Source organism: Pseudophryne corroboree, chromosome 10 (genome assembly GCF_028390025.1).
Source record: "Pseudophryne corroboree isolate aPseCor3 chromosome 10, aPseCor3.hap2, whole genome shotgun sequence".
Lineage (NCBI taxonomy): Eukaryota > Metazoa > Chordata > Amphibia > Anura > Myobatrachidae > Pseudophryne > Pseudophryne corroboree.
The window spans coordinates 58,232,932-58,254,808 of record NC_086453.1 but is presented as its reverse complement, the minus strand read 5'-3'; positions in this window follow the sequence as shown (position 1 = coordinate 58,254,808).

Sequence of the window (21,877 nt, the reverse complement as noted above, 5' to 3'; positions counted from 1 at the left end):
TTCACAGCCTTTTGTCATAGATGCATTCTTATCATTTAGATTGACAGGAGACATCCTGAAATAAAAGTAGATGTTTTCATGTTCTGTCTCCTTTACAGTTAGCTGATTGGTTGGTTGATTCTGGGCAACTTCTCGACTTTAATTCTCTCCAAGGCTTGATACCTCTTCCTACAGTCAGTTAACTCTTGGCTGGCTGGACATGCAGAAAAGTGATCACCATTACCACCTCAGTGAGGATGGGATGTCCACTTGGTGTGATGCTCAGTGGCTGGTCCCAGTCAGAAATGGCGGATCACATATGTCGCCAAATCCAACAGATACAGCCGTTACTCAGGCAATGTACTTTGGGTTCTTAAAGGGTAGTAAATCTTGTATTGAGCAGGAATATCTCCAAACCTGTAGGACTGCTACCTTTAGTAAGGATGTTACAGACCAGATCTTTTCCTTCAGTTTCAAGATAAACCTTAAATAATCCTTGTACTCAAAAAAAAAAAAAAAATAAGACAAAACCTAAACTAAAAGGCTTAAAAATCTGACAACCGTTCAATAAGATTGTCCAAGGCGACCCTTTTCCCCCTGAGATGCTAGAGGCTAGAATTGTGGTGATCCCCAAAGACGGCAAGGATCCCCTTAACTGCGCAAGCTATCGCCCCATATCTCTCCTGAACCTAGACCTGAAAATCTTAGCTAAGATCCTGGCCAATTGTCTTAACCCATACCTCCCTTCCCTTGTTCACTACGACCAAGTAGGGTTTATCCCGGGTCGCCAGGCAAGAGACAACACCAGACGTGCCATTGACCTTATACATATCTCGAATTCCAGGGGATCCCCCACCATTATGCTTTCCTTAGATGCCGAAAAAGCATTTGACCGGATCTCCTGGGATTTCCTGAGACCCGCCTTGGAGGCCTATGGCCTGTCCGGTGGCTTCCTCACTAGCATTCTAGCATTATACTCCACCCCCTCTGCCACCGTCCTTATCAATGGTACCCCATCTGTCCCACTTAGTATTTCCAATGGCACACGTCAGGGCTGCCCCCTCTCCCCCCTAATATTTGCCCTCATTATAGAACCCCTTGCCTCTCAAATTAGAGCACATCCGGATATACACGGAATACAGGTAGGCCCCACAGATCCCAAAATCTCCCTCTTTGCAGATGACATCCTACTCTCCCTGACCCAGCCCCTTATTTCACTCCCAAACCTATTCTCAGTTCTACAAGCCTATAGCCTTATTTCAGGCTATAAGATCAACTACTCCAAATCTGAGGCCATGATGCTACATATCCCCCAACACCAGGCTGAGTCCCTTCGCGACAATTTTACATTTAAATGGCAGCCCACAAAGATAAAATACCTAGGGATATACCTAACCCCGCGTTACGACTCCCTCTTCCGGGAAAACTTCCCACCCCTTCTCACCAACACACTAGCCGACCTGACCTCTTGGAACAGTCTCTTCATCTCGTGGCTGGGCAGGATCATAGCAGTTAAAATGACCATAATCCCCAAATGGCTCTACCTTTTCCAGACTCTCCCTGTGGCGGTCCCGGCCCCCTTTCTCCGCACTATCCAATGAGCCCTTATACGCTTTATTTGGAACCACAGACCTCCCCGCATTGCTGCCAACACCATGGGAGGCAGAGGCCTTCCCGATGTCAAATTATACTACCTCGCCTCCCACTTATCCCACATTGTCACTTCCTACGCTCCTCCAGGATCGGTTTCCTGGTTGGACATCGAAGCAGCCTTCATCGGCATCCCAGACCTGACCCCCTTATGGGGACTTTCCTCCGCCTCTCGACCCCCAACCTCTAAACTTCTTCCCACCATCAAATTCAACCTCAAAACCTGGGACACCCTCTCTCTGAAGTGGGGTCTCACTACTACACCCTCACCCTTGACCCCCATCTGGCAGAACCCCATGTTTCCCTCCGGACTCTCAGTTACGAGATCCCGGACGTGGATAACTCTGGGCCTTAAATTCCCAATCGACTTTGCCGATCGAGGCCAATGGCTGTCCCTCCCTGACCTCCAGCAGAAAATCCCCTCACAACCACTCAATCCCTTTCAATTCTTACAAATACGCCACTTTTTAACCTCCCTCCCTCCCACTGCCTTACTTCGGGCCCTTACTCCCTTTGAATCCCTATGTGTCAATTCCCACTCCTCCAAAGGCATAATCTCCCAACTTTACTCTCTCCTACTGGAATCTTCCCTGCCCCTATCCCGGCCCCATGAACTTGCATGGGAACGGGACCTCAGGCCTCCACCAGAAACTCAGAACTGGGAGGACATGAGACTAGGGATTGCTAAAAGCTCTATTGCCATCGCCTTTAAGGAAACGGCCTACAAAGTTTATTACCGCTGGTACTACACCCCCGACCGTCTTAACAAATTTTTCCCGTCCTCCTCTCCGGCCTGCTGGAGGAACTGTGGAGATAGAGGTACTATGCTCCACATATGGTGGACCTGCCCGGTTATCGTGTCCTTCTGGGATCTGGTCCACTCCCTCCTCAACTCACTTCTAGAATCCCCTGTTCTGAAGGACCCTTGGGTCTCCTTACTGTGTTATCCCCCCCCCCACTCCTCAATAAATTCTCCCAAAAGCTGACCTCACACATTCTGGCCGCAGCAAAATCACTGATCGCCCTCAACTGGAAGAACCCCTTACCACCCTCCCTACTATCCCTTAAAGCTAAAATCTGGCACATCGCCTCAATGGAAAAGATAACCTATTACCTCCACGACCGGGGCCACGTCTTCGAGCAAGTTTGGGCTCCCTGGCTCGCTGCTGAACGTGCTTAGCCGGTCCCCTCCATCTGCTTCCGCCCCTCCCGTAGACCCATGGGCACCTACCTCCTTCTCTCTCCGACATTCCTCCTTATCCCATCTCTTATCTTTCTCAATTATCTCTTCCTCCTATTACCCTCTCTGTCTTCGTCTCTTCTCCGTTTCACTCCCCCCCTCTATTATGATCTTGTTGTTCCCAAGACTTATATTATGTACGGATACAAATGTGGTTATTCCCCCCCCCCTCCCCTGTTTCTCTTCTCCTCCCCTCCCCCCCCCCCCCCCCCCCCCTTGATCCCCATGTTTGAATTCGATTGTTTTTCCCACACCAATTAACCCTGTTATTCATCTGAAAAATTTGTGGTCTATCTTGGACACTGGCTATGTTGGCCGTCTGTCCCATGTATTTCTAGATTGCCTTCTCTATGTACCTGACCACGTATAAATAAAGAATTTAAAAAAATATATATCTGACAACCTCACTGGTGCCCTGTTTCTGCAGTGGTGGCTGCATGATCAGTGGTACCTGATGGTGCCAAGAGTCCCTCTGTGCGCACATCTGAAAAGGTGGCGTGAAATCATGGGAGCCCCCATTGCATCACTATGGGGGCATAGCCTCACAGAAAGTTTCTTCCCCTCTGGGGGGCATGCCCAGCAGCCCCAGAGATGCTGGGCTGCCCCTGGAGAACAGTGTCTGCACTGCTGGCTCCTCCACTGTGACAGGAACCAGGATAATGTCACACTGCAGCACCCGGCTCCCGTCACTGCGGAGCAGGCGGCATTGTGGTGTCAACCCCCGGAGGGTGATGACTGGGTGCGGACCAGGGTGGTCTTCGGTTTGCCGGCTGTCTGGATCCCGGCGCACAGTATACCGGCGACGGAATCCCGACAGCCGGCATACCGACACTTTATTTCCCTCTTGGGGGTCCACAACCCCCCTGGAGAGAGAATGTGCCACCGTGCCCGCAGCGCGGCGAGCACAGCGAGCCCGCAAGGGGCTCATTTGCGCTCGCCACACTGTCGGCATGCCTGCGGTCGGGATTCCGGCGCCGGTATGCTGGTCGCTGGGTGCCCGGCCGCCGGCATATAATACTACACCCGCGGGCCATGATCCCTACAACCCCCTTGTGATACCTCTGTGTTCCAATATCACCTCACATCTGCTACTGTCCCCCGCAGTTCTGTGATGCTCCCCTGTAGTAATGTAGGATGGTTTCATACAATGCAGTAAAATGGCTGCTGGGCACTTGCAGTAAGCTGCAATTTGCTTATGAACTATAGATGTGTCCTCATACTCTGTTGCTCAAGTTGCAGCAAATAGCCACTCTCGGAGCGCAAGGTCCTCGGTGACTCAGCTGCACTGAGCGTCTTTCCCGCTTAAAATGTGCTGCTTATTCACATAAATAATATCAACTGGAAGCAACAGAACTACATTGATAGCTGATCAATGTGATGTGCGACATTTGTACCTCTGTGTAAGAAGGCTTCCAATACAGGAGCCGCGGGTTTATCTCACCTTTGAGAAAGTCATATGATATGTGACGAAACGCGTTAGTACCCTGCCCTCTTGCACACCTTGACTTTGGACTTTGTTGAGATAGCAAGCTGCTGACTGAGTCACCCCTGCTTCGGCTCCACATCCCGGCGCAACGCCATCTCTATCCGCCGCTCTCATCAGCACGCCGCTGACAACCCGTTGCACCCGCCTGACGATAGTACAACTACCTCCCTGCTGCACAGCAAACAGTGGGCACTGCAGGACTATACAGCCGAGGACGCTCGGTCTGTACCAGCCCACAGAGAGGTATCTATCAACTCATCCGGCAACAGGTATATTTGCTACATTGAGACTGCACACTCCGGCAATTCTATCCTCATCACCAACTGACTGGTTGTTTATTTACTGTGGACACTATCTCTGGAAATTGACACCGGACACATTGTTATATCAGCATTCAGGTGCTTATCCACAGCTTATATTCCTATACAAAAATCAAGGTGTTCAACTATCCAATTTGGCATAATTATTATTATAGATATATAATTCATTTTTCATGTGATGTCATTCTTATAAATAAATTACTTTTTATCATATACACGTCAGCTTCTATTTTCATTGCTCCAACACATTGCGCAGCCGTTCCCTCCCTATTCTTTACATTTGTTTCAATTAAACACCCACACAGTGTTTTTTACGACAGCGCAGGTGCTGGAGCAACTATAATTAATATTGGTTGTATTTTTATATTCTAAGGCGCTATACAGCAGGTTCTTTGTTGTTTTCTCTTATCTCACTCCAAGTTCCACGACTTTGCACACATTTAAAGCTAGTTCCTGGGCGGTTAATGTTGTAACCTCGTGTCTCTGGTGTTCTGTGAGTGGTGTTTCACTGTGTCTGCAATGCAAAAATACAGTATGCTACTCTCCTCGGAGCGTCTCAGTCGGGCTGGGCATCTCCTTCTGTAAGGCGTATAGATCTTAGGTGTATAAGGACACTTTTGTACTGTAACCAGGGCCGGTTCTACACCTTGTGGCACCCAGTGTGAAAGTTTCCACTGGCGCCCCCCACCCCCGTGGGAAAACAGTTAGTGCACGCCGAAGGCGCGCATGAAAAAATAGGGGCGTGGCTTCATAGGGGAGGAGCGTGGCCACAGTTATGCCCCCAGTAGCTGTGCCCCCAGTAGATTTGCCCCAAGTAGTTGTGCCACGCAGTAGATTTGCCCCCTGTAGCTATGCCCCCAGTAGCTGTGCCCCCCAGTAGATTTGCCCCCAGTAGCTATGCCCCCAGTAGATTTGTCCCAGTAGTTGTGCCCCCTATAGCTATGCCTTCAGTAGATTTGCCCCAGTAGTTGTGCCCCCTGTTGCTATGCTCCCAGTAGTTGTGCCCCCTGTTGCTGTGACCCTTAGTAGCCGCTTACAAACACACACAAAAAACCCCCCAATACTTACCACTGCCCAGCTCCTGCTTCCCGACCGCTGCTGCTGCTGCTCCGTCTGGCTGCCCGCGGCTCCTCTCTATGGGAGAGACGTCATGACGTCTCTCCCATAGCAGCGCCACACAGACACTAGAGGTCAATAATGACCTCTAGCGTCTGACAGGTGCGCCGGCTGCAGCGGACGCCCACTCAGCCGATGGCGTCTGCTGCAGCTGGGGAGCAGGGTGCGGGTAGGCGGCGGGCGCCTGTGGGGTGACTGTGGCTGCGCCCCCAGGCCGCAGCATCCCGGGCGCAGGCACTGCTTGCCCGCACCAAGAACCGCTCCTGACTGTAGCACCAATGTTAGCGTGAAGGAGATGAAGTGAGACAGGATTATCAGCATGGAACATGTTATAGGGCCTAATTCCATCATAGTTGCCTACCCTCCTTCATTCTGCAGGAGACTCCCTGAAATAGCAACTATCTCCCTCACTCCCTGAATAGTCCAGCAATCTCCCTGATTTTACCTTACCCCCATTATGTAGCTGTTACATTCTTGAGGGAAAAATAAATCAGAGATAAATACATTCAAATGAGAACATTAGTGCCATTTCCCTGCATTGGTTATAAGGCACAATGTTCCCTATGGCCACTTACAGTATATTGAAGCTCTTGTAAAACACAATACACGAACAAATCCTGTAAAATATCAGTATCTTTTCTTCAACAAATAGAATCTTACTAACTTTGGGGCTCATTTACATTTGGATGTAAGTCATGTTTATGACTCCTCTCTCAGATGTAGCAGTACGCGCCCGCACTGATAGGTGTTACATTCACAATCTCCCTGAAATGCTTTTTCAAAAGTAGGCAAGTATGGCTAATGCAGACCTGGTCGCTGCAGCGGCAGCGTATGCAGGCAGAAGGCCAGTGCTGTGTGCGCGCATGCAGAAGCCACACTGCACGTGTGCACACAATGATATGCGACGGCATCTCACTTGTGCGATCGCCTCTGCAAGATTGCCAGGCAGAGGCGGTCGCGGGGTGGTCGGGGGCGTTGGGACGGTGTAGCGGCGACATTGGGGAGGCGCAGTCTGGACAATGGAGGCGTGTCTGGACCGTAGCTGGGGCGGGTCGCGGTGTCTGCGTGATATCACACACAGCCGCTGCAGCCAAAAACATGGCTGGTAGCTGTCTGCCTTAGCAGAGAGCTACTCGGCAGGTGCAAAAGCATTGCCACTGTGAGAAGCTTTCGCATGTCTTGGGGGGTGGGAAGCACCCGCCATGAGGGGCGGACTTGCCCTGTGCTGGGCATCCCACCGCATGTCAAAGATTTTAATTGTAAATGTGCATTTTTAGGTCTGAATTAGGCCCAAAGACCTATTAGTTGGATAATTGAAGTTAACCCCATTAGATTTATGGGAATACAATTCACCTAAGCAATATACCAGAGGAGCCTCTCTGGCCATGTCTAAAATCACACTATCTGGGGATACTGGGTTACACTCACATCGCAATCCTCTATCTCATATATAAATAACCCCTGTGATAGATGCTGTCTATTCACGTTCCCTCAACTGGCTCACATTCCCTGCTAAGCATTTTAGGGCGATACCCAACCCTGCATCTATTTTGCTCTCAGCCGGGTTGGACAACTAAAGTGACTAATGTAAAGAGCATTGCCTGCTAATAAATGCCTCTTATTAAAAGGGAGAGATGATCCTCCCGCTTATCTAATTTCAGATGTGACTCGTCATCTCCTGGCTCCATAATGTAACCACTGACCAAACGTTTCAGTACGGACCTGCTGGATGAGCTAAAGAACCCCTTGCATTAGAGATGAGCGGGTTCGGTTTCTTTGAATCCGAACCCGCACGAACTTCACTTTTTTTTCCACGGGTCCGAGCGACTCGGATCTTCCCGCCTTGCTCGGTTAACCTGAGCGCGCCCGAACGTCATCATGACGCTGTCGGATTCTCGCGAGGCTCGGATTCTATCGCGAGACTCGGATTCTATATAAGGAGCCGCGCGTCGCCGCCATTTTCACTCGTGCATTGAGATTGATAGGGAGAGGACGTGTCTGGCGTCCTCTCCATTAGAATAGAGATAGATAGATTAGATAGAGAGAGATTGTGCAGAGTCGCAGACAGAGTTAGTTTACCACAGTCAGTGACCAGTGCAGCAGCTAGTTAACTTTTATTTAATATAATATATCCGTTCACTTCTCTCTGCTATATCCGTTCTCTGCCTAAAAAAAAAAACGATACACAGCACAGTCAGTCACACAGTGTGACTCAGTCTGTGTGCACTCAGCTCAGCCCAGTGTGCTGCACAGTCATCAATGTATAAATTAAAAGCTTATAATTAATTGTGGGGGAGACTGGGGAGCACTGCAGGTTGTTAGCAGGAGCCAGGAGTACAATTATATTAATTAACAGTGCACACTTTTGCTGCAGGAGTGGTGACCAGTGCCTGACCACCAGTATAGTATTGTTGTATACTACTAATATCTCTTTAAATATCAACCAGTCTATATTAGCAGCAGACACAGTACAGTGCGGTAGTTCACGGCTGTGGCTACCTCTGTGTCGGCACACGGCAGGCAGTCCGTCCGACCAGAATTGTATTATTTATTATTATATACCTACCACCTAACCGTGGTTTTTTTTTCATTCTTTATACCGTCATAGTGTCATCCTAATTGTTACGAGTATACTACTATCTCTTTATCAACCAGTGTACAGTGCGGTAGTTCACGGCTGTGGCTACCTCTGTGTCGGCACACGGCAGGCAGTCCGTCCGACCAGAATTGTATTATTTATTATTATATACCTACCACCTAACCGTGGTTTTTTTTTCATTCTTTATACCGTCATAGTGTCATCCTAATTGTTACGAGTATACTACTATCTCTTTATCAACCAGTGTACAGTGCGGTAGTTCACGGCTGTGGCTACCTCTGTGTCGGCACACGGCAGGCAGTCCGTCCGACCAGAATTGTATTATTTATTATTATATACCTACCACCTAACCGTGGTTTTTTTTTCATTCTTTATACCGTCATAGTGTCATCCTAATTGTTACGAGTATACTACTATCTCTTTATCAACCAGTGTACAGTGCGGTAGTTCACGGCTGTGGCTACCTCTGTGTCGGCACACGGCAGGCAGTCCGTCCGACCAGAATTGTATTATTTATTATTATATACCTACCACCTAACCGTGGTTTTTTTTTCATTCTTTATACCGTCATAGTGTCATCCTAATTGTTACGAGTATACTACTATCTCTTTATCAACCAGTGTACAGTGCGGTAGTTCACGGCTGTGGCTACCTCTGTGTCGGCACACGGCAGGCAGTCCGTCCGACCAGAATTGTATTATTTATTATTATATACCTACCACCTAACCGTGGTTTTTTTTTCATTCTTTATACCGTCATAGTGTCATCCTAATTGTTACGAGTATACTACTATCTCTTTATCAACCAGTGTACAGTGCGGTAGTTCACGGCTGTGGCTACCTCTGTGTCGGCAGTCGGCAGGCAGTCCGTCCATCCATAATTGTATTATTATTATAATATATACCACCTAACCGTGGTTTTTTTTTCATTCTTTATACCGTCATAGTGTCATACTAGTTGTTACGAGTATACTACTATCTCTTTATCAACCAGTGTACAGTGCGGTAGTTCACGGCTGTGGCTACCTCTGTGTCGGCAGTCGGCAGGCAGTCCGTCCATCCATAATTGTATTATTATTATAATATATACCACCTAACCGTGGTTTTTTTTTCATTCTTTATACCGTCGTCATAGTGTCATACTAGTTGTTACGAGTATACTACTATCTCTTTATCAACCAGTGTACAGTGCGGTAGTTCACGGCTGTGGCTACCTCTGTGTCGGCAGTCGGCAGGCAGTCCGTCCATCCATAATTGTATTATTATTATAATATATACCACCTAACCGTGGTTTTTTTTTCATTCTTTATACCGTCGTCATAGTGTCATACTAGTTGTTACGAGTATACTACTATCTCTTTATCAACCAGTGTACAGTGCGGTAGTTCACGGCTGTGGCTACCTCTGTGTCGGCAGTCGGCAGGCAGTCCGTCCATCCATAATTGTATTATTATTATAATATATACCACCTAACCGTGGTTTTTTTATACCACCTAACCGTGGCAGTCCGTCCATAATTGTATACTAGTATCCAATCCATCCATCTCCATTGTTTACCTGAGGTGCCTTTTAGTTCTGCCTATAAAATATGGAGAACAAAAAAGTTGAGGTTCCAAAATTAGGGAAAGATCAAGATCCACTTCCACCTCGTGCTGAAGCTGCTGCCACTAGTCATGGCCGAGACGATGAAATGCCAGCAACGTCGTCTGCCAAGGCCGATGCCCAATGTCATAGTACAGAGCATGTCAAATCCAAAACACCAAATATCAGAAAAAAAAGGACTCCAAAACCTAAAATAAAATTGTCGGAGGAGAAGCGTAAACTTGCCAATATGCCATTTACCACACGGAGTGGCAAGGAACGGCTGAGGCCCTGGCCTATGTTCATGGCTAGTGGTTCAGCTTCACATGAGGATGGAAGCACTCAGCCTCTCGCTAGAAAACTGAAAAGACTCAAGCTGGCAAAAGCACCGCAAAGAACTGTGCGTTCTTTGAAATCCCAAATCCACCCGGAGAGTCCAATTGTGTCGTTTGCGATGCCTGACCTTCCCAACACTGGACGTGAAGAGCATGCGCCTTCCACTATTTGCATGCCCCCTGCAAGTGCTGGAAGGAGCACCCGCAGTCCAGTTCCTGATAGTCAGATTGAAGATGTCAGTGTTGAAGTACACCAGGATGAGGAGGATATGGGTGTTGCTGGCGCTGGGGAGGAAATTGACCAGGAGGATTCTGATGGTGAGGTGGTTTGTTTAAGTCAGGCACCCGGGGAGACACCTGTTGTCCGTGGGAGGAATATGGCCGTTGACATGCCAGGTGAAAATACCAAAAAAATCAGCTCTTCGGTGTGGAGGTATTTCACCAGAAATGCGGACAACAGGTGTCAAGCCGTGTGTTCCCTTTGTCAAGCTGTAATAAGTAGGGGTAAGGACGTTAACCACCTCGGAACATCCTCCCTTATACGTCACCTGCAGCGCATTCATAATAAGTCAGTGACAAGTTCAAAAACTTTGGGTGACAGCGGAAGCAGTCCACTGACCAGTAAATCCCTTCCTCTTGTAACCAAGCTCACGCAAACCACCCCACCAACTCCCTCAGTGTCAATTTCCTCCTTCCCCAGGAATGCCAATAGTCCTGCAGGCCATGTCACTGGCAAGTCTGACGAGTCCTCTCCTGCCTGGGATTCCTCCGATGCATCCTTGCGTGTAACGCCTACTGCTGCTGGCGCTGCTGTTGTTGCCGCTGGGAGTCGATGGTCATCCCAGAGGGGAAGTCGTAAGCCCACTTGTACTACTTCCAGTAAGCAATTGACTGTTCAACAGTCCTTTGCGAGGAAGATGAAATATCACAGCAGTCATCCTACTGCAAAGCGGATAACTGAGGCCTTGGCATCCTGGGTGGTGAGAAACGTGGTTCCGGTATCCATCATTACTGCAGAGCCAACTAGAGACTTGTTGGAGGTACTGTGTCCCCGGTACCAAATACCATCTAGGTTCCATTTCTCTAGGCAGGCGATACCGAAAATGTACACAGACCTCAGAAAAAGAGTCACCAGTGTCCTAAAAAATGCAGCTGTACCCAATGTCCACTTAACCACGGACATGTGGACAAGTGGAGCAGGGCAGGGTCAGGACTATATGACTGTGACAGCCCACTGGGTAGATGTATGGACTCCCGCCGCAAGAACAGCAGCGGCGGCACCAGTAGCAGCATCTCGCAAACGCCAACTCTTTCCTAGGCAGGCTACGCTTTGTATCACCGCTTTCCAGAATACGCACACAGCTGAAAACCTCTTACGGCAACTGAGGAAGATCATCGCGGAATGGCTTACCCCAATTGGACTCTCCTGTGGATTTGTGGCATCGGACAACGCCAGCAATATTGTGTGTGCATTAAATCTGGGCCAATTCCAGCACGTCCCATGTTTTGCACATACCTTGAATTTGGTGGTGCAGAATTTTTTTAAAAACGACAGGGGCGTGCAAGAGATGCTGTCGGTGGCCAGAAGAATTGCGGGACACTTTCGGCGTACAGGCACCACGTACAGAAAACTGGAGCACCACCAAAAACTACTGAACCTGCCCTGCCATCATCTGAAGCAAGAAGTGGTAACGAGGTGGAATTCAACCCTCTATATGCTTCAGAGGTTGGAGGAGCAGCAAAAGGCCATTCAAGCCTATACAATTGAGCACGATATAGTAGGTGGAATGCACCTGTCTCAAGTGCAGTGGAGAATGATTTCAACGTTGTGCAAGGTTCTGATGCCCTTTGAACTTGCCACACGTGAAGTCAGTTCAGACACTGCCAGCCTGAGTCAGGTCATTCCCCTCATCAGGCTTTTGCAGAAGAAGCTGGAGGCATTGAAGAAGGAGCTAACACGGAGCGATTCCGCTAGGCATGTGGGACTTGTGGATGCAGCCCTTAATTCGCTTAACAAGGATTCACGGGTGGTCAATCTGTTGAAATCAGAGCACTACATTTTGGCCACCGTGCTCGATCCTAGATTTAAAGCCTACCTTGGATCTCTCTTTCCGGCAGACACAGGTCTGCTGGGGTTGAAAGACCTGCTGGTGACAAAATTGTCAAGTCAAGCGGAACGCGACCTGTCAACATCTCCTCCTTCACATTCTCCCGCAACTGGGGGTGCGAGGAAAAGGCTCAGAATTCCGAGCCCACCCGCTGGCGGTGATGCAGGGCAGTCTGGAGCGACTGCTGATGCTGACATCTGGTCCGGACTGAAGGACCTGACAACGATTACGGACATGTCGTCTACTGTCACTGCATATGATTCTCTCAACATTGATAGAATGGTGGAGGATTATATGAGTGACCGCATCCAAGTAGGCACGTCACACAGTCCGTACTTATACTGGCAGGAAAAAGAGGCAATTTGGAGGCCCTTGCACAAACTGGCTTTATTCTACCTAAGTTGCCCTCCCACAAGTGTGTACTCCGAAAGAGTGTTTAGTGCCGCCGCTCACCTTGTCAGCAATCGGCGTACGAGGTTACATCCAGAAAATGTGGAGAAGATGATGTTCATTAAAATGAATTATAATCAATTCCTCCGCGGAGACATTGACCAGCAGCAATTGCCTCCACAAAGTACACAGGGAGCTGAGATGGTGGATTCCAGTGGGGACGAATTGATAATCTGTGAGGAGGGGGATGTACACGGTGATATATCGGAGGGTGAAGATGAGGTGGACATCTTGCCTCTGTAGAGCCAGTTTGTGCAAGGAGAGATTAATTGCTTCTTTTTTGGGGGGGGTCCAAACCAACCCGTCATATCAGTCACAGTCGTGTGGCAGACCCTGTCACTGAAATGATGGGTTGGTTAAAGTGTGCATGTCCTGTTTTGTTTATACAACATAAGGGTGGGTGGGAGGGCCCAAGGATAATTCCATCTTGCACCTCTTTTTTCTTTTCTTTTTCTTTGCATCATGTGCTGATTGGGGAGGGTTTTTTGGAAGGGACATCCTGCGTGACACTGCAGTGCCACTCCTAGATGGGCCCGGTGTTTGTGTCGGCCACTAGGGTCGCTAATCTTACTCACACAGCTACCTCATTGCGCCTCTTTTTTTCTTTGCGTCATGTGCTGTTTGGGGAGGGTTTTTTGGAAGGGACATCCTGCGTGACACTGCAGTGCCACTCCTAGATGTGCCCGGTGTTTGTGTCGGCCACTAGGGTCGCTAATCTTACTCACACAGTCAGCTACCTCATTGCGCCTCTTTTTTTCTTTGCGTCATGTGCTGTTTGGGGAGGGTTTTTTGGAAGGGCCATCCTGCGTGACACTGCAGTGCCACTCCTAGATGGGCCCGGTGTTTGTGTCGGCCACTAGGGTCGCTTATCTTACTCACACAGCGACCTCGGTGCAAATTTTAGGACTAAAAATAATATTGTGAGGTGTGATGTGTTCAGAATAGGCTGAAAATGAGTGTAAATTATGTTTTTTGAGGTTAATAATACTTTGGGATCAAAATTACCCCCAAATTCTATGATTTAAGCTGTTTTTTAGGGTTTTTTTAAAAAAACACCCGAATCCAAAACACACCCGAATCCGACAAAAAAAATTCGGTGAGGTTTTGCCAAAACGCGGTCGAACCCAAAACACGGCCGCGGAACCGAACCCAAAACCAAAACACAAAACCCGAAAAATTTCCGGCGCTCATCTCTACCTTGCATGTGATATTGAGGCAGGAAATGATTGCAATGCTAACGGCTCCCGTAGGATTGAAGGCCATCATCTGACATGTGACATATGTAACATACATGGCATTAATCTCCACTTTCTATTTATATTTCTCCAGTGGGTGAGGATGAAACATACGTCAGGGTCCAGTGGGAGAGACAGAACCAGGCGACAGGATCCAGTGGGAGAGATAGAACCATGCGACAGGGTCCAGTGAGAGAGATAGAACCATGTTGCAGGGTCCAGTGAGAGAGAGAGAACCATGTTGCAGGGTCCAGTGGGAGAGATAGAACCATGTGGCAGGGTCCTGTGGTAGAGATAGAACCATGTGGCAGGGTCCAGTGGGTGAGCTAGAACCATGCGACAGGGTGCAGTGAGAGAGATAGAACCATGTTGCAGGGTCCAGTGAGAGAGATAGAACCATGTTGCAGGGTCCTGTGGGAGAGATAGAACCATGTGGCAGGGTCCAGTGGGTGAGATAGAACCATGCGACAGGGTCCAGTTGGAGAGATAGAACCATGTTGCAGGGTCCAGTGCAAGAGATAGAACCATGTTGCAGGGTCCAGTGAGAGATAGAAACATGTGGCAGGGTCCTGTGGGAGAGATAGAACCATGTGGCAGGGTCCAGTGGGTGAGCTAGAACCATGCGACAGGGTCCAGTTTGAGAGATAGAACCATGTTGCAGGGTCCAGTGAAAGAGATAGAACCATGTTGCAGGGTCCAGTGAGAGATAGAAACATGTGGCAGGGTCCTGTGGGAGAGATAGAACCATGTGGCAGGGTCCAGTGAGAGATAGAAACATGTGGCAGGGTCCTGTGGGAGAGATAGAACCATGTGGCAGGGTCCAGTGGGTGAGCTAGAACCATGCGACAGGGCGCAGTGAGAGAGATAGAACCATGTTGCAGGGTCCAGTGGGTGAGCTAGAACCATGCGACAGGGCGCAGTGAGAGAGATAGAACCATGCGACAGGGTCCAGTTGGAGAGATAGAACCATGTTGCAGGGTCCAGTGAGAGAGATAGAACCATGTTGCAGGGTCCAGTGAGAGATAGAAACATGTGGCAGGGTCCTGTGGGAGAGATAGAACCATGTGGCAGGGTCCAGTGGGTGAGCTAGAACCATGCGACAGGGCGCAGTGAGAGAGATAGAACCATGTTCCAGGGTCCAGTGGGAGAGATAGAACCACATGTCAGGGTCCAGTGGGTGAAATAGAACCATGCGACAGGATCCAGTGGGAGAGATAGAACCATGTTGCAGGGTCCAGTGAGAGAGATAGAACCATGTTGCAGGGTTCAGTGAGAGAGATAGAACCATGTTGCAGGGTCCTGTGGGAGAGATAGAACCGTGTGGCAGGGTCCAGTGGGTGAGCTAGAACCATGCGACAGGGCGCAGTGAGAGAGATAGAACCATGTTCCCGGGGCCAGTGGGAGAGATAGAACCATGTGTCTGGGTCCAGTGTGTGAGGTAGAAACATGTGCCAGGGTCCAATGGGTGAAGTAAAACCATGTGGCAGGGTCCAATGGGTGAAGTAAAACCATGTGGCAGGGTCCAGTGGGTGAGGTAGAACCATGTGGCAGGGTCAAGTGGGTGTGGTAAAACAATGTGGCAGGGTCTATTGGGTGAGTTAGAACCATGTGGCAGGTTCCAGTGGGTGAGTTAGAAACATGTGATAGGGTCCACTGGGTGAGGTAAAAAACACGTGGCAGGGTCCAGTGGGTAAGGTAGAACCATGTGGCAGGGTCAAGTGGGTGAGGTCGAACCATATGACAGGGAACAGAGGGTGTGGCACAGCCATATAGCAGGGACCAGACAGTGAGGTAGAATCATGTGGCAAGTTCGAGTGTGGGAGGTAGAACCACATGACAGGGTATAGTTGGTGAGGTAGAACCACATCGCAGGGTCCATTAGGTGAGATTGAACCATGTTTTAGAGACCAGTGGGTGAAATTGAAACATATGTCACAATCAAATGGGTGAGATAGAAGCATGTGGCAAAGTCCATTGGATGAGATAGCATGTGACAGGGTTCAGTGGGTGAGATAAAAACAAAACGTGACAGGGTCCAGTGGGTGAGATAGAAACATGGCTAGATCCAGTGGGGGAATAGAACCATGTGGCAAGGTCCACTGGGTGAGGTAGAACCATGTGGCAGGATCTATTGGGTGAGGTAGAAACATGTAACATGGTCCAGTGGGTGGAAGGGTCCAGTGGGTGACGCAGAATCACTTGGCAGGGTCCAGTGGGTGATATTGAATCATGTGGCAAGGTCGAGTGCGGGAGGTAGAACCACATGACAAGGTATTAGTGGGTGAGGTAGAACCACATGGCAGGGTCCAGTAGGTGAGACTGAACCATATGTCAAATTCCAGTTGGTGAGATAGAAGAAGCATTTGCAAGGTCCATTGGGTGAAACAGAACCATGTAGCAGGGTCCTGTAGATGAGGTAGTACCATGTGGCAGGGTCTAGTGGATGCAGTAGAACCATGTGACAGGGTCCAGTGGCTGAGGAAGAACTATGTGGCAGGGTCCAGTGGGTGAGATAGAACCATATGGCTAGGTCCAGTGGGGGGATATAACCATGTGGCCTGTGAGTGAGATAGGAACATGTGGCAGGGTCCTGTGGGTGAGGCGAGCAGTGCAACCACACTGGGCGCCCGCCGCGGCACTAACTGTGGCTCCCTGCTTCCCCCTCCTGTTTCTCCCCGAGTAACCCGCTCGGAGGGCGGAGTTTCACGGAATGACGCGGTTGCGTCGTTACGTCAGGACGCAACCCCGTCACTCCGCAAAACTCCCCCCCCCCCCCCCCCCCCCGAGCGGAGTACAAAGGGGGATCCAAGTTAGGAAGAGGGAAAGGCCGGCGTGAGGAGCGACTGGTGAGACGGGCCGAAGAGCGGTAATCGCCTCTGTAAGTATTCTCTCTTTCTCTCTCTCTCAATGTGTAAAATGGGGACCCCTGCCGTAATGTGTGAAATGGGGACTCTTGCCTGCCGTAGTGTGGGGATTTAATGTATCAAGGGCATTGCGGTGTGTGGCATAATATGGTGCAGGGGGCATTACTGTGTGGGGCTTAATATGGTAGAATTTTTTTTTCCTGTGGTGGTCGTGATCTGTTGGAGCAGGGTCAAAAACTGGATTGTGAGGTAGTCTTTTCAGACGAGGCCACACCCATTTAGATGAGGCCACGCCCCTTGCCGGGTGCACGCGCAAGTTGTTGTTTTTTTATTTAGGTGTGGGGGGGGGGGGGGCGCACATTTTTTTATGTCATGGGGGGGGGGGGGGGGCGGCGCATTTTTAAATCTCGCACTGGGAGCCAAATTGGCTAGAAACAGCCCTGAGGTAGAACCATGTGGCAGGGTTCAGTGGGAGGGATAGAACCATGTAGCAGGTTTCTAAATGACTGGGCCTAATAGCACAATTGTAATGGGACTGAGATATCTAAAAAATATCCAAAACAGGAAGCATGCTATATACAACGTGACACAGGTAGTATGCTATATACAACCTGACACAGGAAGCATGCTATATACAACCTGACACAGGAAGCATGCTATATACAACCTGACACAGGAAGCATGCTATATACAACCTGACACAGGAAGCATGCTATATACAACCTGACACAGGAAGCATGCTATATACAACCTGACACAGGAAGCATGCTATATACAACCTGACACAGGAAGCATGCTATATACAACCTAACACAGGAAGCATGCTATATACAACCTGACACAGGAAGCATGCTATATACAACCTGACACAGGAAGCATGCTATATACAACCTGACACAGGTAGTATGCTATATACAACCTGACACAGGTAGTATGCTATATACAACCTGACAGAGATGCCTGAACCAAATACACATTCTTGTTATACACTTTATTTAACAAATCCTATTTACCTATATAAATGGATATATCATCAGGCTGTGGGGGCCATTAGCAGATCATGGGTCATATAAAATGATGCCCGAGATCGCCAAAGGGGTGGGATGCCGGACGATTACGGGCATTTTTTAAAGGGACAATCACTTACAAGGCAAAACCATGCTTTGTAAGTGACTGCCCCTCTATAAAAATCTTGCACCTCCGGCGTAATTACATCTGTCCCCATCTCTCTAATCCCTTCCAGCAGGGAATAACTTTTATTTTAAATTTACTGAAGTACAAGTTTACAAAAGGGTAGGCAATCCCATGCAACCATTCAAATTCTAGCTATCATTTTGGGTGGTCTTCAGTATGCCGAATGTCGGGATCTCGGCGCACAGTATACCGGCGCCGGGATCCCAACACCCGGCATACCGACAGATATTCTCCCTCGTGGGGGTCCACGACCCCCCTGGAGGGAGAATAAATAACGTGGCGCGTGTAGCGCTCCACCGTGCCCGCAAAGGGGCTCCTTTGCTCTCGCCACACTGTCGGTATGCTGGCGGTCGGGCTCCCGGCGCCGGTATGCTGGTCGCCGGGAGCCTGGCCGCCGGCATACCATACTACACCCATAATTTTCTAGAATGTACCAAAGAAATAATAGCCAGAATTTGATTGGATATTATGGGCATATTGTAAGACAAGCTCAATGTTGTGTCAATTATTGCAGCCCAGCACTGGCCAAATATTTTCATGAAGAAGTCTGTATGTACCATATAATAACATACCTCTTCCTTCATTTTGGATTCTTTACATATATTTTTACTAGGTGATTCATCGCGCCCTACGGGCGCTCTTCACACCGTCGTAAGGGGCTATGCCCCCATAACCCCCGGAGAAATGTCAAGGTGTAGAATAGTAGTTTCAGAGTGTTTTTTTTGGTGGAGGTGGGGGGGGTTTGAGGTGTATGTGGTTTACGGTTAGGGGCAGATGTTGTATGCGATAGGTTTTGGGTGGTTTTGTGCTGCATTGTGGAGGGGGGTGAAGTGACTGTGGGTGGCTGAGTGTGTTGTGGGAAGGTGTACATGGATTCAGTTGGCTGGGCCGAAGATGCTGTGGTTGGTTGGTGACCAGAGTGAGGTTGGACGGTGGATGTGGTCCTGTCACTGTATACTTTGGGCTAGGGGTGATGTTTGGGGGAGGGAAGAGGAGGTGTTCCACTTGGTGGAGGTGCAGGGGTTAGGGGGAGGATAGACGAAGGTGCCATGGCTGAGGGATGTTTACATGGGGTGGGTTGTGTAGGGTATTGGGGTGTGTGGTTGAATTGTAGTGGCGGGCTTTGTTGTGTGTTGGAGTTGTGGGTGTGCAAGGGTTGTGTTAATAGCTGTGAGGGTTAGTGGTTGCTAAGGTGGAGTTGGTGGGTGGTGGTTTTGCAAGTATGGGGAACTGGTGTTGTGCGAGCAGGGATGTGTGGAGGGTCTGTGCATGGTGTGTTTGGGGGAGGGGTGGGTGGATTGTTCCTTTGTGTGGTAAGGAGAAGAAGATGTGGTGTTACAGTGTTTGTTGGGGGCTGAGGTGTGTTGGTTTGGTAGACGTTGGAGTTGCGATTTGCATCTTTGTGGCTGTAGGATATGCGGGTAGTGTTGTGCGCTAACTGGTGTTTTGTTGGTTTGAGATAAGTTGGCTGTAGAGGGAGGGAGGTGGGTGTGTGATTGGTTTAGGGTGGTGTTGGGCTGGATTGTGGAGGGTGTTGAAGGGAATGTGCGTAGTGGAGTGTTGTTTGGGAAGGCAACGTAGTTTGCTGTGGGGGTTGCAAAAATGCTGTGGGGAGTGTTTTATGGTGCTTGCGCAAGTGCGTGGAGGGGGGCTGCTGACTGTATATGTTTTAGGTAGGGGTGAGGGATGGTGGTGGTGACAGGAGGTGTAGTGTGTGATGGAGTTGTGGGTGGCAGGGGGATGGGGGTTGGAAGTTTGCATGGGTGGAGGAGGTCCACATGGAATGGATGGGTGGAGGGTTTTGTTGGGGTTGTGGTGTGTGCATGCAAGGGGGGGTGACTGGGTTAGGCAGATGGGGAAGGTTGTGTTGTGGTGCAGGGGGTGTTGGATGGGTGGTGTATTTAGAGGTTGGGTGGCAGGTATGGGGTAATTGTGGTTGTGGGATGGGCTTGCGGTGTGCGGCGGGTGTTGGACAGGTGGTTGAGTGGGTGTGGGGTTGTTTGTAATTTGTAGTGTTGGCTGTGTGAGGGTTGTGTTTTTTATGTGGTGTGAGGGTGATGGGGGCAGGAGGGGTTGTTGTTGGGTGGGGGTGTAGGAAGGATGGGGAAGGTGTTTTGTGTGTGCAGAGGGCGGGGGAGGGTGCGTGCGTGTTGTTAGGAGTGTGGAGGATGAGTGTGTGTGTGTGTGTGTGTGTGTGTGTGTGTGTGTGTGTGTAAGGTAGAAGAGGTTGCATTGTTTGTGTGCTGATAGGTGATGGTATGTCTCTGGCTGCTGGCTGGAGCTGTAAAGTGTTGTGGTGATAGGGCTGTGCTGGGACCATGAGGCTGCACTTATTCCCCCCCTTGTGATGGGGACATGCGAGTGTGGATTAGGGCATAAGGCATTGCTGCACATACGGGGATGGGTGATAGTGGAAGGTGGGTGTCTGTGAGTGTCTGGCTGCGTTAGGTGTATAGAATGTGGAATGTGCGCTCGTGTCCCTTCTCCCGCGGTGTGGTTGTCTGGTGGTGGGTTGGAACATACATGTCTCCCGCAGGGCTGGGGGCAGGTGTGGCGATACACCTAACGGAGGTACAGAGTGAGGTGCGGGGTGCTTCCAGTGTGATGCAGTGGCGCATGTGCAGCAACGGGCAGTGTTAACATGGTGTGTGCTGGTCCATTGCGCGGACGGCGGCTCCCGGCCTGCATGTCCCCTCAGTAGCTGGATTTGGTAGCTGGTGACGGGGTTTGGTGGAGGGAGGCTTCCGTGGTGTGGGGTGCGGGTGTCAGTTGGGGTCTGGGTGACTGTGTCTTGCCGGGAAAGGAGGCTCTCGTTTCCACAGGCCTGCAGTGTGTGTGTGAGCTGGCAGCTGTGTGCGGAGCGGAGCATGGTGCGTGCAGTGGGAGTGTTGTGTGAGCAGGGATGGGTGGGTGGTGTGGCCAGTGGCGTAACTACTGCCCCCGCAGTCCTCGCGGTGGCTTGGGGGCGAGGGGCTGCGGGGGCGCCACTGATTTACAGCAGACTGACATGCGGACGAGCGTCCGCATGTCAGTCTGCAGTCTCCTTCCCTCCGCCGCTTGTTGGAGGGACACGGAGGGCACACAGCGCGCCTCCCTGTGTCCCTCCTGCTGCATCATCTCCGGCGGCCGCGGGTCTAATAGGGGGAAGTGCCGTCCGTGAGCTCTAATTGGCTCACGAACCGGCACTTCCCCCTATTAGACCCGCGGCCGCCGGAGATGATGCAGCAGGAGGGACACAGGAGAGACGAGCTGTGCCCGCCGTGTCCCTCCAAAAAGCGACGGCGGGGGGGGGGGTAAATATCTGGCACTGGGGGCATATATGGCGGGGGGGGGGAGGAGAGGGAGGAATATCTGGCACTGGGGCATTTCTGGCACTGGGGGGAATATCTGGCACTGGGGGCATATCTGGCACTGGGGGGGGGGATATCTGGCACTGGGGCATATATGGCACTGGGGGGGAATATCTGGCACTGGGCGCATATATGGCACTGGGGGGGGGGATATCTGGCACTGGGGCATATATGGCACTGGGGGGAATATCTGGCACTGGGGGGGGGGTTATCTGGCACTGGGGCATATATGGCACTGGGGAATATCTGGCACTGGGGGGAATATCTGGCACTGGGGGGGGATATCTGGCACTGGGACATATATGGCACGGGGGGGGGGAGAGGGAGGAATATCTGGCACTGGGGCTCTTCTGGCACTGGGGGGAATATCT